General features: G+C 47.7%; 1 protein-coding gene across 3 annotated transcripts in view; it reads right to left on the bottom strand.

The window, feature by feature from the left end:
- UBA1 (ubiquitin like modifier activating enzyme 1) overlaps positions 1–13,762 on the bottom strand; it is a 284,616-nt gene that overhangs the window by 244,777 nt on the left and 26,077 nt on the right. The window contains exon 1 of one of the 3 annotated variants that reach the window (XM_086940308.1): positions 13,477–13,664. The exons of 1 other annotated variant lie outside the window; for it this stretch is intronic. The gene's annotated coding sequence lies outside the window, so the exon portion shown is untranslated. Of the gene's footprint in view, positions 1–13,476; positions 13,665–13,762 lie in introns of those variants that run through there. One more of the 3 variants, XM_086940310.1, reaches the window with a different exon arrangement.

Genomic DNA, 13,762 nt, shown 5'->3' with positions numbered 1-13,762 from the left:
CCACACCTCCTCCCTCCCCCCCCCTTCGCCGCCGCCGCACCTACACACACACACACAGAGCAGGCTGTTCACAACACATGCACACGCAGGCAGACACTAGCGCACACATACAGACACACACTACACCTCCCCAGGCGGCCCCCCCCCCCGCCCGCCGCCGCCGCCGCCCCCCAGCCGCCGCCGCCCCCGCCCCCCCAGCCGCCGCCGCCCACACACGAGAGTACACGCACAGACAATCCCCCCGCCCCGCCCCGCCTGCAAGCTCTCACTTACCGGCTCGGTGTGCAGGTTCCTGGGCCGTCTTTTGGCACGCCGCAGGGGTCTCCTCACCACTCGGGAGCCCCGTGTTGCCTCTGTTACCATGCAGTCTGCCCTCGCTCTTTCGCCCGGTCTCTCTGAAGCGCCCCGGGACTTCAGCGTGAAGCCTGCATGTTTCGGACGTCCTCCTCGGCAGTTACTTCCTGTTTCTTTGACGAGCCCCGCCCACGTCCAAACAAAGGCTGCCTGACTTCCAGAGTGCGCCCGCGATGAAGAGACGGCCATTTTGTCAGCACACAAGCACCTAGCACTGTGTTTATTTGCATACTGGACTGTCACTGTGCTTTCGGTAACGACGTACAGCTTCGGAGACTGCACACGTTGTAAGCATATTGTGGTGCACGTACAACAGACAGCTGAGTGCATAATCAATCTATGTGAGCAAAGAACATGTTTTCATAACCCTTGCTATCCTTTCCATTTAATTGTTTTGTTCCATTATTTGATTACATTTCCTGATATTTGACAAATGATTTCCGTGTACATGCAGAGGATTAAGCAATTGCAGTGAAAGGACACGCTTATGATGCTATCGCTAATTCTGTGGTTTTATGTATGTCCTGGTGAAATTTCTGTTACACAGTGTAATCTCAGTTAATTTCTGGCATTTGCTTTACATTTGTGATGAAATCATGGCAATTACGTGATTACACCGTGACCAGATCAAGTAAAGAAGCTTCTGTTCGGGTCAATATCCCATGGCATAAACACAGGAAACAAGGTTTGCAAAGAGAACGTGTGCAGATGCTGTTCGTGCACGCGTGATTTTGCGACTTTTTCTTAGTGCAAAATATGTCCTTGTATCCAAGAATGAATGCGAGGATGTACATGGCAAAACAGCTGCCAAATGCTGGACCGATGTTTTTTTGTTATTTCGTGTACTTATTGAAGAATTCCATGTATTTTTTGCAAAAGAATTTACGCAAATATCGCACACTCCTAATATTATATTACATTTCCTATTAATTATCACACACCATTTGCACACAATTGCTAAGGTTATTCTTTCTGAAGGATTTATCTTCATGTTGGGTTTTTTGTTTTCATTATGACGGAAATGAACCTCAACTACGCAGCTAGGGCATGTTTAAAAAAAAATTATTTCTGAATGCAGTGCACATTTTGTGCCTTGCTTCTCTTGGAGCGTGGGGACGCAGAGCCTACATGGAGTGGCTGTATAAAGGACATAGCACCACTTTTTATTGAATAGAAGGTCAATATTTTATTAAGCGTAACATGAGCATACGTGCATAGAGGATGGGCTGGTGGAAGGCTGGGAGAGAATTACAGGCAGTGATGCGGAGAATTTCCCCGTGTTCGTTGATTACAGTTTCCAAGCAGCTGTGAGCACCAAGAGATTACGGTGCGTCCGCTCTTGTTCCTTGAAGACTCTTACTCTAGCGCTCTCTAGTTTGCTGTCTTGCCTGTGGGCATTTGTCCCCAGCCAGATTGCATCTTTAATCTGTGTGGTTTCTGCATGTCGTAAACTCTATCCCAATATTAATAGCTTTTTCGTTTTTTTTTCCTTTCTAATTTACATGCGCTTAATTTATTTCATGCCAGCCTTTTAAATCAGAAACGCGCTCCGATTAAGGTCCATTGAGAGCTTTACATTACTGTTGCATGTGTGAGTGCAGAGTGCGTGCAGAGTGACAGTGAGTGCAGAGTGCGTGCAGAGTAACAGTGAGTGCAGAGTGAGTGCAGAGTGAGTGCAGAGTGACAGTGAGTGCGGAGTGACAGTGAGTGCGGAGTGACAGTGAGTGCAGAGTGACAGTGAGTGCAGAGTGACAGTGAGTGCAGAGTGACAGTGAGTGCAGAGTGCGTGCAGAAACAGTGAGTGCAGAGTGTGTGCAGAGTGCAGAGTGCGTGCAGAGTGACAGTGAGTGCAGAGTGACAGTGAGTGCAGAGTGACAGTGAGTGCAGAGTGACAGTGAGTGCAGAGTGACAGTGAGTGCAGAGTGCGTTCAGAAACAGTGAGTGCAGAGTGCGTGCAGAGTGACAGTGAGTGCAGAGTGCGTGCAGAGTGACAGTGAGTGCAGGGTGAGTGCAGAGTGCGTGCAGAGTGACAGTGAATGCAGAGTGAGTGCAGAGTGACAGTGAGTGCAGAGTGAGTGCAGTGACAGTGAGTGCAGAGTGACAGTGAGTGCAGAGTGACAGTGAGTGCAGAGTGACAGTGAGTGCAGAGTGACAGTGAGTGCAGAGTGCGTGCAGAAACAGTGAGTGCAGAGTGCGTGCAGAGTGACAGTGAGTGCAGGGTGCGTGCAGAGTGACAGTGAGTGCAGGGTGAGTGCAGAGTGACAGTGAGTGCAGAGTGACAGTGAGTGCAGAGTGACAGTGAGTGCAGAGTGACAGTGAGTGCAGAGTGCGTGCAGAAACAGTGAGTGCAGAGTGCGTGCAGAGTGACAGTGAGTGCAGAGTGCGTGCAGAGTGACAGTGAGTGCAGAGTGCGTGCAGAGTGACAGTGAGTGCAGAGTGCGTGCAGAGTGACAGTGAGTGCAGAGTGACAGTGAGTGCAGAGTGACAGTGCGTGCAGAGTGACAGTGAGTGCAGAGTGACAGTGAGTGCAGAGTGACAGTGAGTGCAGAGTGACAGTGAGTGCAGAGTGCGTGCAGAGTGACAGTGAGTGCAGAGTGCGTGCAGAGTGACAGTGAGTGCGGAGTGACAGTGCGTGCAGAGTGACAGTTAGTGCAGAGTGCGTGCAGAGTGACAGTGAGTGCGGAGTGACAGTGCGTGCAGAGTGACAGTGCGTGCAGAGTGACAGTGAGTGCAGAGTGACAGTGAGTGCAGAGTGCGTGCAGAGTGACAGTGAGTGCAGAGTGTGTGCAGAGTGACAGTGAGTGCAGAGTGCGTGCAGAGTGACAGTGAGTGCAGAGTGCGTGCAGAGTGACAGTGAGTGCAGAGTGAGTGCAGAGTGACAGTGAGTGCGGAGTGACAGTGAGTGCGGAGTGACAGTGAGTGCAGAGTGACAGTGAGTGCAGAGTGACAGTGAGTGCAGAGTGAGTGCAGAGTGAGTGCAGAGTGACAGTGAGTGCGGAGTGACAGTGAGTGCGGAGTGACAGTGAGTGCAGAGTGACAGTGAGTGCAGAGTGACAGTGAGTGCAGAGTGACAGTGAGTGCAGAGTGACAGTGAGTGCAGAGTGACAGTGAGTGCAGAGTGACAGTGAGTGCAGAGTGCGTGCATAAACAGTGAGTGCAGAGTGCGTGCAGAGTGCAGAGTGCGTGCAGAGTGACAGTGAGTGCAGAGTGACAGTGAGTGCAGAGTGCGTGCAGTGACAGTGAGTGCAGAGTGCGTGCAGAGTGACAGTGAGTGCAGAGTGCGTGCAGAGTGACAGTGAGTGCAGAGTGACAGTGAGTGCAGAGTGACAGTGAGTACAGTCACTCAGCACCACCACATTATCACTCAGAACCACCACAGCACCACTCAGAACCACCACAGCACCACTCAGCACCACCACAGCATCACTCAGCACCACCACAGCACCACCACAGCACCACCATAGCACCACTCAGCACCACCACAGCATCACTCAGCATCACCACAGCCCCATTCAGCACCACCACAGCCCCATTCAGCAGCACCACAGCATCACTCAGCACCACCACAGCACAAATATGTTCTCTCAATGTTTCAAGCTTTATTACAAATGTCACAAAAAGATGTTAATATTTCACTTCTGTTCTTGGATTTCGTTACAATAAAATACACTGAACATAATCTTCACAAAAGTTATTTACAAAAGTTTAAGCTATTGCCATTATAAATTACAATCACTTTTATTAAGTATTAAAAAAAATTAAAAGCCATTGTTATTTGTAATATCAATACATCTAAGTCACGTAAATACAAATGTTGCATTACAAATGCTATAGGTGTCACATTTGCGAAAGTTATAACTATTGGCATTGTAAATGACAAAGCTATTAATTTAGCTATTTTCAAAACCAACACATAAATGAACATTTGGTGAATTACCATTAAAATATTTGACTTTTTTACTAAGATATTATTGTACTCTTTTATGCAAACAAAATTTAGATACTGCATAAATAACTTTAATAAAACATATTTTATATATAGCTTTTTATGTAAAAAAATAACTATAGCACAAAGCAAAAAACAATTGCCATTTACAATGCTAATAGCTCAAACTTAAATAATGCGAGACCTATTGCATTGCAAATGCTTGTTGTAATAAGGCTGCGTATGTTTTAACTAGGTTCTTGGAGAATATATGATAAGTGTGCTGAAAGTAGGAGCGAACTATTGTTTGAACTTCTTGAGACTGACTCATATCTGCTTATGGCTTTCCCCCCCAATCTGTCCGTTAGATGGAAACGTGCAACTTACTATCCATTGATCACAGACTCGAAGAATGCATAGGAGCCTTGGGCCTCGGAAACTAAGAAAACTAATTAGCTACGAGTAGCAGATTTACTGCCAAGACGCCAAACTGTTGAAACAGATGCTTTCAAGCTCCTTATAAGAACGACCTTGCAGCTGGACGCAATAGAGGATTCAGTCCTTTCAATATATTGTATTGCATAAACTCTTGTATAAAAGTCTCAACGTAACCCCAGTGAGACAGAACACTAGGCAGTTGGTCACCGAGCGTTTACGCTTGAGCCTAGGGCAAAATAAACTTTGCCTGAGCTAGAAAATGTTTCCCTTTGTTGGTCTAACCTAATATTCTGCCTATTTACAGAATACTTTCTTTCTTCTTTGAAAATGGAAGAGCAAGCACGATTGCCATACTCACAAGAAGGGTTGCCTGCATATATTTCTACAAAGCACCATTGAATTGTGTCCATACTTTATCCTAAGAGGGGCGCCCGAATCAACCAGAGCAACATTAAAATGCAATTAAGCCTTAGTGGAGGTGCAAGGTAACTAACATGGACGACAGTCGGCTACAAACATAGAATTTGTCCTCATGTGAGAAGGAGATATTCCTCCTCACTATGATCCTTCTCTCTCTGGAAGGTATAGTACAGCAACTGAAATAATAAAACAATGGAATTAGTGTTAAGTTGTGCATACAATGAAAGAACATTAGGAGTACAATTTAGCCTCAGATCATTGCAGAATGTATCAGGTCTTGACTGGTTTTCTAACTGCCGCTGAAATAATGGTTACCAGTGATGTAGTGAGACAGAATCAGGAGCAGTATAGGGACCAGCGTTGGCGGCTGAGGAGCTGGCGAGGTTGAACCAGCAAGGCCAGAATTGCAGCTTGAGTTGAAGTAGGCCATAACATATATTAGGCACCGTAATGGCGGAAAAGAGAGCGGCATTGAAGACGTCAATAAGCATGGCTTTCACTTCTTAGAGTGGGAACTCAATCAGAATCATCAGTTTGGAAAGAGGCTCCAACATATGTAAGACTGTAACACTTCACTTCTCCCCAAAAACGAAGTGAAGAGTGAGAGGAGTGAAGCGTGAGAGGAGTGAAGCACCTGGATACCATATCAGGTGATTGGCTGCACTTTATAATTCGTGATTGATTGTTTGATCGGTTATAGAGTGTGATGTACTAATTCTCGTGTTTTTAGAAGAAAAGCAGCTCCATGTGATAAAGTGTGGGTTCGCCTCCTAGTAAGGAATCTACAACTCTATTTGAGGGGTACACTAATCAATTTGGCCAGTCCCGAGGATGGCCTTGCAATGAATGTAGGTTCAAAAGCTGCACATAAGGGCTACATGCGATAAGAAGAGAAACCAGAAGCACTCTGCTATCGAGTCTGTCATGGACATCAGATATCAAGTGTTCAAAGCTGCATGGCTAGGAGCTAAAATCACGAAAACTTCTACAGAACACTGAACATTATAATGAAGTTTAGAGCACATACCACATGGAGGACACACCGTAGGGAATGTAAAGTGAGATGTACTTGGTATACACAGGTTGCAACAACTGAAATCTGCACTGTTAACAAATAAAACCTGCAGAAACGCAGTTCTGGAGACAAAAGCCGAATAATTATCTGCTTCAAAACTGTATGTCAGTCAGTTGCATCTCCATTCAATGCAGAGACTACCAACAATCACAGAACTGTGAAAACACATAGAACTTGCTTTGTCCAACATGTTGTGAACTCAGGGCAGCTTTTTAAAGGTCGCCCTGCAACCCTTGGGGTCAAATGCTGCTCAATGCACACTAATCAATGAAGTGATTAGTGGGAGAGGAGTTGGCCTAATGGCTAGGGCGCTCGACCTCGGTTCGAGTCTCGGTAACGACGACAATCCTCCTGTGATTCTGGGCAAATCACTTAATCTCCCCGTGCCTAACAAAAATGAATGTGTGTCCTCATGTAAGATAACTGGTGCTATGTAAAGCACTTTGATACCTGATTCGGGTCATGTTCGCGCTATATAAAACTCTGCGAAAACAGTGCCATCCAAGCAAATGTGTTACTGTGTAGGCAGGCTTCACCTGCAAGACTGCTGTGAATGAGAAACTATCGCAGATTGTAGCAAAGAGGTGGGAACTTCCTCTTGCAGAAGTCCATTACTGATCTCACACAGAGAGCCAGGATAGCGTAATGTCAAACTCCAGCTGACAGGAGGAGGTACCTAACCCTCTGTGGAGCTGTCCTCTGCAAACAGCAGTGTATGTAGGAGAATGAGGATCTAAGACTGTAGCAAAGAGGTGGGAGCTTCTTCTTGCAGAAGCCCATCACTGACCCCACACAGAGCTAGGACAGCATAGTATCAAGCTCCAGCTGTCGAGAGCAGGTTACCTAATCCTCTGAACGGTTGTCATCTGCAAACAGCAATGTGCCTGTAGGGGAATGGCGTGACTTGGGAGTATTGCTGTTCTGATCCGGCTTCCAAAGGGACTTGCTAAGGGGACAGCAGCGACTTGACAGAATAGAGCATGTCCAAGACTGTTGCAAAAATAGAGCATTTGTCGAAGATCAAGATTAGAGAAACAAAAGCACACTGAAAAAATTAAAGCATAACAAGATAAAATGTATTTGTTTAGAGATTACTCTTGCCTACCAAACAATTTTCAGGTGAGTGTATATAGCCTCTTGTACACCAAACCAAACACTTATACCAGGCGTAGAACCTGCCCATCAGTTACTATTGGTTGGCTTTGTCACTCATGTTTGCTTTGTATTCAATATAAATGTAATTTGTTATCATCCAAGAGGCACCCACCACCTTGGATGAGTACATTAGAAAACATAGAAATCATTCCGAAGAAAGGCATGTACTTGCGTAGTTAAACAGGTGTGCTTCAATCAACCCTCATTAAACTTTTTTGGCTGATATGGCATATCCTGGATGTTGCAAAAAAGCATTGGCAAAGGCAAAAAGGCGAAATATACTGGCGTTGACAATGCGTGCTAGATTGGACACAAATACTTGGCTCTGCTTTTCAAGTTTCATAAATTCCCTGCTTGCACATCGTTAAAGAAGCAGCAGGTTACTTCATTCTCTGCCAAGAGATAGTCACAGTCTTTTGTGAGAAAAACAACACTTAAAATACTTAAGATAGCCCCAAGAATTGACAAGTGTACAGATTAAACTTTTTTTTTTTTTTTACTAGCAGTACCACAATTCCAGACACAAAGCGTTAGAAAGGATTAACTTAATTTCTAAAGAGAATCACGAGGACAAAAAAGCTTAATAGACCTGCAGCTCACTGCAGGACTGTGGACTTGGCACAGCTTGTAAAGAAAGGTACTCGCAACCCCACATACTTTGTGTCCAGGAAAATATAGTTTACGTTCTGTAGTAACTTTCATTTCTATGATAACATGAAAAGCAGCTTGTTTTCGTGTGTGGTGGGCGGTATAGTTTACAATGGTGGGGAGGTGGTATAGTTTACAATGGTGGGGAGGTAACAAACGAGGCTAGTGGAAAGAAGCGGGCATCGGATGGGAGTCAGAGTATTGAGATGGATTGCTTAAGAGTAGCGTTACGATTATAAAGGCGTATTTTACAACAATGATGTTCTGCCTGTCTTTTGTAGCATGTTACTCATTGGGCCAGGATAGAACTAATTTGTTTCGATTCTTCTGTAGGCAAAGCAGCTCCTGGTGTGAACACACAACTTCCCAGATCTGCTTCGGACTGCCACAGATGGGGGAAAAAAGCCTGAGGCAAGAAAATCAACTGGCCTGTTAGTGGGACTTCTATGGTTCTCTCTAAGCTCCGTCTGCTCTAGGGAGAACGAGCTACTAGGGCTTTGTGTAGTTCTCCCTAGACCAGTGGTTCATAACCTTTAAATTTCGGTGACCCCCACTGAATGCGGGGACCCAGACTGAATCATTATTTAAAAACGAGGAGCCCAAGCAACTACTGTGATTTGAACCTCAAAATACACATAAACAAGTATAAACCAAACAAGTGCTCAAGTATTGAAATATTTTGTTTAATTCACATTCACGTGTAGAAAAAGTTTTCAAAGTTTAAATGTTGCCGTTGCTTCTTTAATCGTATATACTTTATTATATACTTTATTATTTTTAATATGTAATTTTATTAAACAGTCACAGAACCCCTGAGAAGTCCGGTCGGACCCCCTATGGGTCCTTGGACCACTGGTTAAGAATCACTGTCCTAGATTACTTTTTGTCCTTGGTGAAACACAACTGTAAGGAAAAACGGACTTTTGCCCACTTTCCCTTCTCCACCGGTGGAGCAGTTTGCCACAATGTGGCCTTCATGTGAAAAAGATGACATATTTCACACATTCTGCAATTTCATACATCGAGCCCAAGAGAGCGCCATCATATTCAGATAATGTTTGACAGAAGAGCTTAAGCTTTAGTTAATGAGGTTACATTAAATTGCACACCCTGAGAACTGCACCTTCATGCTGGGTACTGTACGTCTCAAGGTTACTGGCAAGGAAACAGTACGATTCAAACCCTATCCAAAGGCACAGTGAGTGTGCGCGTGTGTGTGTGTGTGGGGGGGACACACCATGTCGGACCTTAAACTTGCAAATCCATCCAGGTCTAGAACTCCTTAACCTTATTTAGGGCGAGAGGAATGCAGGATCTACCCTACAAACATCGACAATTGAATACATCTCCATGCGAAGCACCTGCATAGAAAGACTGGAGACCCAGATGTTGGAAAATGTTCGTATGCCCAACACGCCTTCGCTCTCACAAACGCACTAAACGGTCACACTTTAATTTCCCTCGCTCTCAACCACTCATTGACTAGGCCTGCCAACGCCTACCGCCTCTTGCTCAAAGTAATTCAAGCAACTAATCTCCGAGGAGCAGCTGAAAGCAGCAGATTAATGCTCAGTCTCCACACTGGATTTTGGGATTGTTATTCTAGCGAGTACTACAAACACCGCTTCATTCTCGGTCAGACTAGTCGACAGCACAATAATTATTCAACCCCACTCCACCCGCTTCTTACAGGCTACCCCTTACTTAAAGGATAAAACACTAATGATGCCGCTTCGCCTACAAGGTGCCACGCCGCAGGAGCCCCAGAGACCCGAATGCAGCAGGCAGAGGCGTGGAGATCTTCACCGGCCCCAGGCCCACCTCTGAGCCGGGCTCTGTCTGGCTCGGAGACCGCTGCGTCTCGCCACCCCCACAATACCGGCGGAGCGCCCCCGGCAGAGCGAGCAGCCTCTAGCCTCGCCCTGGGTAGCCCTCCCTCAAGGGTCAGAACACAATGCTCTTTGTAACAGTAGCACTTCTTTCTTACAAATGCTCCGTCGCTTTGAACTGGAAAGGATAACCGGTTATTTCAATAGGCAAACCTCTGCCAACTCTGAATGTGTTACTAACCTGCAGCAACACGGACGCAGTAAAAAACAAAATGTTAAAAAAATTAATAAATCAGACCCTCGAATACAGAGGGAGCATCTTTACTAGATCACCCCAAGGAAAGTCAATCACACCATCAGCATCTTCACTGAATCACCCAAAGTCAAAGCAGCAAGACCCTCAGACATTGACGGCATCTTCACCAAGCAACCCAGAGACAAGGGAATCAGATACTCACACACACTGACGGCATCTGAATCATAAGGCACCTCAAGGCAAGCCAATCAGACCTTCAGACACCGAAGGAATCCTCACTAGGCCACCACAAGGCAAGCCAATCAGACCTTCAGACACCGAGAGAATCCTCATTAGGCCACCTCAAGGCAAGCCAATCAGTCCCTCACACACAGACATCTTTACTAGGCCACCTCAAAGCAAGCCAACCAGTCCCTCACACACCGACAGCATCTTCACTAGGCCACCCCAAGGCAAGCCAACCAGTCCCTCACACACCGACAGAATCTTCACTAGGCCACCTCAAGGCAAGCCAACCAGTCCCTCACACACCTACAGCATCTTCACTAGGCCACCTCAAGGCAAGCCAACCAGTCCCTCACACACAGACAGCATCTTCACTAGGCCACCTCAAGGCAAGCCAATCAGTCCCTCACACACAGACAGCATATTTACTAGGCCACCTCAAGCCAAGCCTATCATTCCCTCACACACCAACAGCATCTTCACTAGGCCACCTCAAGGCAAGCCAATCGGTCACTCACACACCAACAGCATCTTCACTATGCCACCTCAAGGCAAGCCAATCAGTCCCTCACACACCGACAGCATCTTCACTATGCCACCTAAGGCAAGCCAATCAGTCCCTCACACACCAACAGCATCTTCACGAGGCCACCTCAAGGCAAGCCAATCAGTCCCTCACACGACGACAGCATCTTCACAAGGCACCTCAAGGCAAGCCAATCAGACCTTCAGACACCGAAGGAATCCTCACTAGGCCACCTCAAGGCAAGCCAATCAGACCTTCAGACACCGAAGGAATCCTCACTAGGCCACCTCAAGGCAAGCCCCTCAGACACCGAGGGCATCTCCACTAGGCCACCCCATGCAGACACCAAGGGCATCTTTACTAAGCCACCCCAAGGCAAGCCAGTCAACCTCATACACTGAGGGAATATTTCACTAGACCATCCCAAGACAACGTGTCTAAAATGCGTGGGTAAACACTAAGTTTACCGAGTGAAAATACAGACCGAGGCCTCTTCACAAAGCGAGGGAGGTTGGCTTCTCACAACCCACTGCCTCCGGGAAGTGAGCCCATCATGGATCGCGCACACAGCTCCGTTCTGACGTGACCACTGTGGGCACTCAAGCAACCCCCCCCCCCAGCTGCGCTTTCGGTGAGGCCAGATTGCTCAAAAGACGAAACGACGGCGACATATATATCACAAAAAGGGGTGGGAGTCTATTTTCAAACTAATATAAAGGAATACCCATAATACACTGGCTAGGTAGCGGGGAAGGCGAACTTTGAGGTGGGAGCACCTGCTTCCGTAGTTTTCGTAACACAGTCGTTAAGGCCAGGAAGCCTGGCCACGGCGCCAGAATTGCCCCATGTGACGAGCTCCCAAGGCGGGTGGTAGTACCGGGCTCCTCCCTGGCTCCAGGCTGTCAGTAACAGGCTCGAAGCACCCTCGCTGGCGTTAAACTGGGAGGTTTCACTTTCACTGCAAAGCGTCAGCAGGAGGGACCGGCTGCCAGACCCTTAGTTTCGCAGTGCGATTGGCAGCTGATCCCTGATGTTTCCAACCCCCCTCATCCATGAGCTCTGGAGAGCAGGACAGATCCTCTCCTCCACCCCTGTGCTGCACAGGCAAACGCCAAGTGCACGGTTCCAGACAGACATTTAAGCAAGCACGAACTGGTGGGAGGGCGGACAGACCAAGCAAAGGGATTTTAAAAAAAAAATCCAATAAGATTGGTCCAGCTGGCGCCGAAAAGCGAATTGCTTGAAGCGAGAAAAAGGCGGGCCTGTGTTACCATACCAGCAAGAAACAATTCAAGTACTCTCACATTTCCCATTGGCTTTCAATAACCCTAGGCACAAAAGTGTCATTCGGCCGATGGTAAAGAGCGCTCAAAACTATGATCCTAGAGCCTGTGAGCCCGTGTACGAGATGGGGCAGATCTATAACAGGCACACCGGGAGACTGATCCTTGGGAAAAGACCAAATGATCACATAGCGATTGATGTTCTGGTGCTCGCAGCGTGGTGTCTGTCACGGAAGACAATCTAGAAAGTGCCTGCCTGGGATTGGTAATCACTTACAAGTTAAGTAGCAACTCACTTAAAGTTGAGGTGCTAAGCGTTTTAGAAATACTATTCAGTTTCTCTATGCCGCCGAGCAGCTGTGCGTTAAGTGTTTACCCCACGATGTCTCCACTGCTTTCAGCAGGTTTGCACTTGGACAGTACGTGTAAGTGACAGTTCAGATTCCTCACGAGAACGGGATGCGAGACCCTCATCCTGGTCATTGTGAAAAGAAATAGATGCCCCCGTAATTAATAGGGGAAAGAGTCCTCCCCTCCCCAAAGTACGATGCGCCCCCATCGAGTTCCAAAGTCTGATTGCTGCTGATGGTATCAATGTCAGGGATGGACAGTGGGCCAGCATGACTAGGGCTGCTTTTTTTAGCTCGCTCTTCCATAGTTAAGGGTTTTATTATGAGCGAGGGCAGCCGTTCCAATTTGTTGATTGGATAACTAAACCCTTAATATATAAACTGTCCCCCAGTAGAGAAAGTGTTAAGTACTTTGCTGTTTCCCGAGTAAAATCTTCGTCATTATGAAAGGCTGAGTCATTTTCCAAAATGAGAAGGCTGTGTGAGCTCACTCCCTCCGCATCAAGTAGAAGTTGCCACAAAATGAAAAGGGACTAGCTATACATGTGTCCCACAGTAAATGTGTAGCGGGCCCTGTACTCAGCCCTTTGACTATATGAATACGGCAGGACAGTTAAGTATTGTACCGGGAGGACCCTAGTGTACCTCCGGCTCCATCTCTGTGAGTCACCTGTAAAGATACGGGTGGGTAGCAGTGATTCTGTCCACGCCTGGGGAGGGCCTGTCTGCCGCCCGAGCCCCTCCATTACAAGTCCTCTGTGTGAGAGTGCACTCCCGCCCCAACGGGGACGAGTCTACACTGCCCACATCCACTAGGAGCCACAATTGCCTGTCTGAGCCCCAGCCTTCGCCTGTATGGGTGTGAGTGGGCAGTGTGAATGGGGTGTTGCACACACTCCCCCCTCAATGAATGGGGGAGGAGCTGCGAGGGCACCCTGTCCTCCCCCCACAGCAGCCCGAGCCTCCCTGCGAGCCCCCCGCCCGTCTCTCACCAATGAGGCGCTGCGGGGCAGGTTCTCCGCTGCTCGCTCTCCTCCTGTCTCCGGCTTCTCCCAACAAACACAAGATGGCGGCGGCGGCAGAGCCCGGAACACACTGACCCTCCAGCCCCGCCCGCGCGCGTGCGGTGCGGCAGTCCTCACTGCGGCCGCCAATCACCGCCAGGCCCCACCCCTCCGCCAATCACGCCGTGCCCGGCAGAAGCAGGCGCGGCGGAGCGCGCCGGAAAGTGATGTCACCGCGTGCCCACACCCATAGACACAGAAGACAGAATGCGGC

The sequence above is a fragment of the Lissotriton vulgaris genome, chromosome 10 (assembly GCF_964263255.1).
Source record: "Lissotriton vulgaris chromosome 10, aLisVul1.2, whole genome shotgun sequence".
NCBI lineage: Eukaryota > Metazoa > Chordata > Amphibia > Caudata > Salamandridae > Lissotriton > Lissotriton vulgaris.
This window is presented reverse-complemented; position numbering and strand designations above follow the sequence as displayed.